Genomic DNA, 4522 nt, shown 5'->3' on the forward strand with positions numbered 1-4522 from the left:
TCAATCTTCAAATGTCTGTGTTTGGTTCTGGTTGAGCTGACTTATGCGGCATAAACATGTTTAGAGTCGTCTATTTGTGAGGTGAAATATCATAGTCTATACTCTTTTAGAGGTATTTAATTTAATAATCTTATTCAAATCTCTTAACTTCTAATGAACAACTGCATTGAAGCATATCCCAAACTTTGGTAACATTGGTCACTTGCAACAAGTGCAAACCTCATTTATAAATCTCATTTAATATCACCTGAGGTGTACAAACAACATTTGTTTAAGGTTAAGCACCTCCTTGCACTGACATGTTTTATACATTCATGTCTTTGTTTGAGGGGACTTTTAACACGCTTTATGTTAAAGGTAAATATCACAGAATATTTTCATATACTTAAACTTCTGTGTTTCTGCAATATCCTTTATAAAAGATGTCAATGTGGATTACGTGCATAATATATAATCTCTTCCCTAACATAGGGATCTCGCATCGTCTGTACGTCCTGTAGCGTCTATTGAAGTTTTGTTCAAACGGCAGCCCATGCACCTGTGAGCTGAATGCATGTATTTATCCCTTCATTGGGGACTGAGTCATTCACAAGCATTCTGCCGTCTCTTTGAAGCCCGCTTCCCCTGGTGGCTTTCCACTATACAGCACTCAATGCTTTGTAAGTGATTCCTGTAGTGGGGGCAGACCGAAGAGAAAAGAAACTTAGCCGGGAGAGAAGAATCGCTAAAAACAAACCCCAAAGACCTACGAGACGTGTCTTTGATGCATGAAGAGAGCACAGACTGATCAAAGACCTTCACCGTGACCTACGGCCTTTGTCTTTTAGACAATTCATTCAGCTGAACTCTGGACACCTATGCGAGTCACTAGCACATTTCCCCTGAGGGACTTTAGATTGCCAGCGGTTCTTCTTAAAAGCCCATCTGCTGTCAACACCCGGTCATGTGCCAGACGCTTTCAGAGTTTCAAGTGAACAGGAGTGCCATCGAAATCTTTACCTGTCAGACACAGAGTCATGGGTGGATGGGTGGAGAGAAGACCTGCTTCATATCTGGAGACTCTCTACCTGAAACTGAGAGTTATACAGGCACCGGCATGTGACCAAAATCTTATAGCGAGCTATGAGGCATTTTATATCATGATAAAGTTTAAAACAACCCAGCCTCGGTTACATTACAGCCCAACGATTTGGGTTCGTCCCTTTAGACCCAACATTTCTGATCATATTATTAATTTGAAATGAAAGTTGAGTCTACGGTGGCCCAATTGTGCACAACACATAAAAAGTTAAAAAGCAAACGCAAGTTCACAACACAACAAAATAAAGCCCCAACACATCAATAAATCAATGCTGTCTTTAATTTGTCCATATAACGTTGTTGTCCCTGTTCAGCACACTTTACATTTTATCCTATTAATTTTTTTTCTCCATCAAGATTTAAATACTTTATGCATATAATACATTAGACAGACGGCTACCAAAACAATAACACTAGCAGGCGCGACCTTCCTAAAATAGCGGCGGCGCAACACTTTTTTATGCCAAAAGTGCACCCTAATGGTCGGGAGCATTTCCGTTGTGTTGTGGCTTTATTTCATTGTTTATTATGTTGTGCATGATTGGGCCACTGTATGAGTCTGATCAGATTACTCATAACAAATAAATGAATCTGATCAAATAAGAGTCTGATATCAATGCACAACTTTATGTTATGTTACAGTTCAAATTAATTTGTGTAAAATTATTAAAGGATAGTGGGCCTAAATTTTACTAAGATTTGAAGCTCTATTAATCTTTGTTACACATTGCATTCAAATAATGTAAAAAAGACCTGAGATATTTGCACCCGTTTAGCCGTTTATTTCTTTATTAGAGGTTCCATATAGCCTACTATTTTAAAGAACCATGAAAATAAATAAAACATTTTATATTGAAGTTTTGAACAAAAGTTATTTTTGATTTAATTCAATCATGCAATAGTTAATTGTCGTTATAAATAAAGTAATACAAGGTGTTCATTTGAACAAATAACTTAATCAACTGCAGGCGTGCATTAACTCATTCCCCGCCAGCCATTTTTTGAAAAGTTGCCTGCCAGCATTTTTTGTGATTTTCACAAAATGCCTTTCTTTTTCTCTAAAAATATATAAACATACAAATGTATAAAATGAAAGAACAAACCCTCTGCTTTCAAACAAACAATAAACAAACAAAAAAACCAGGGATAAAAACGTTTCATCCTATCTATATTTTTTTTCTTATGCTCTACTCTTAAAGGCGTTCTAAGCGAATCTGCGAGACGTTATTTTTTGTTGACGTTTGAATTGTTTTCAAACAGACGGAGCGTAGCTAACTCCTCCCTTCCGTGCTTTCATGAAAGCGCCCAACCCCCACCCCCAAATCCTTTTTGTCGTTTATTGGCTGGAATACTTTGTTTTGTTTTGTGGTGCTAGGTTTGGCCACTGTGTTGTTATTGCCGTTTGTGAAGCCTGGGCTGTCTACAGAGATCGCGTTTTTTTTACAGTTTGATCAGCGGACAGGCAGCAAGCAGATAGTGAGGAGATGGTTGCTTTATGTAACAAAAAATTTTTTTTGTCTAAAACGCGTCAATTCGCTTAGAGCACCTTTAAATATGGGTATTTTTCTTAAAAATATAAGCTGTTTAGCAAAAAGCTGAAATAATAGCATTTTTGTGAAGGAATTTTGTTGAGATCAAATTCAGAAGTTTTGGCTTCAGTTTTTTTCATAAATTGGGTAAGTGCATCTAGTGGATAATCACGGTATTGCAGATTAACATTAAAATTAATCAGGAATAGGTTTTTATGCACATTTTTTTCTTAATTGACGAGATAACTCGTCAATGGCGGGAAAAGAGTTAAAGGATTTTAAATGCACAATGCGGAGGCAAAGAACCACCCGATGCAAGCATCTGTAAATAATTAATTAAAATGAATAATGCATTTAAATAAATTGAATCCTATCGCCCTACCCTTATGTTTGCCTGTGTCTGATTTAAAGTGGACAGATCTGTGTGCTGTAAGTAATGAAAATATCTGTCATTTTACCCCATTTGGTAAAATATTGTGTTGCAAATACAGTACTAATGTAGTTTAGAAGTCTGATCGAACTTACAGTGCATTAAATACACCATGGAATAAAAGTGAATAATGCCTATAGGTAATGAATAATAGAAGGTTTGATTGAATACGAGTGATATTTTAAGCACGGTCAGGAAGAGATGGGGGCTAAAGTATGTTGGGAACGAACGCACACTAATTGTGCAGCTTTCATTAGCGTGCTGAGTGAAATCTCTTCACCGAGTCTGATTCCCAAGACTCTCAGATAACAAGTGGCTTCTCACACTGAGCCTTTCTGTGTCCGTCTAATAAAACGACAAGAGAAAAGGGAGTGAGGGAGGAAAGGATGGAGAGCGTGCGAGCGCAAAGACGGATCCCAGCAGCCCGCCGTTATCTGCTCGCATTCACTCACTGTAGAGTTATTTTGGTTTATTTATCCTGAGAGCAATGAATGGCTGCCGACAAGATATTTCTGATAGCTGAGATAAGAGCTGCCATCCTCTAAACATGCCCTCTTACCTCGACGTTAACCTCGTCTCTAAAAGCCATTAGTGACAGACATAAAACTGTGGGGTATCGCGGAGGTCTTTACTGAAACATTAATCCACGCTCAAGGTATTCTGGATATCTCCAAAAGCACAGAGAAAATGAACCAGGCCAGACCGGAGGAATGTAATGAACGGCCACTGCTGACACTTTCATTTAAACATTAAGATTCAATACCAAACTTTAAAATAAATACAGTTTTACTTCAGTTTAACACGAATTGCGACTGAATAATTCCATGCAAGTGTCAAACTTTCCATGATAAAATTTTTTTACCATACTGATATCTCAGATTTCAATATTGGGTGTATTAAATACCATTGTGAAGTCTCTGGGAAATATTATTTAAACTAAGACATAGTTAGGTAAAGTCACATCCATAACAGAGAAAAATGTCACATCAATAAAGATGTTTCTTCCTCATAAATCTTTGCCCAAAAATTCTTTGAAAAGCCATCCTTTCTTCATTTGTTGAGTATTATTTCTTCTGGTTTGTGCATTTATGTGTAAGTATGTTGTCATTTTTTGTCACATCCAAACACACTGCAGCAGATAAATGTGTTTACTTTACATCTGAGCACTTCAGTACAGAATTTGGATCCATCTTTTCTCTTCATTCGCCATTAAATGATGAGATGTGATGAGTTTAAAGCTCTGTTTGTTTTTTCAGTGATTGCTATGAGCGCAGGTGTCATAAAGTTCATCTGATTTCTAACAAAATATACAGAAAGATGACTTGTTGATTTATTCTATGTTTATATGAAAATCTGATTTACTCACTTGTGTTTTATCTGAACATTCATCTCACGACCCCAAATGTGCCATGATTAATGTTAATGTTATTTATTTGATACTAATGTGAACAAAAGTGATCAATTTTATATTTGGTTTGCATCA

This window comes from Paramisgurnus dabryanus, chromosome 17 (genome assembly GCF_030506205.2).
Source record: "Paramisgurnus dabryanus chromosome 17, PD_genome_1.1, whole genome shotgun sequence".
Lineage (NCBI taxonomy): Eukaryota > Metazoa > Chordata > Actinopteri > Cypriniformes > Cobitidae > Paramisgurnus > Paramisgurnus dabryanus.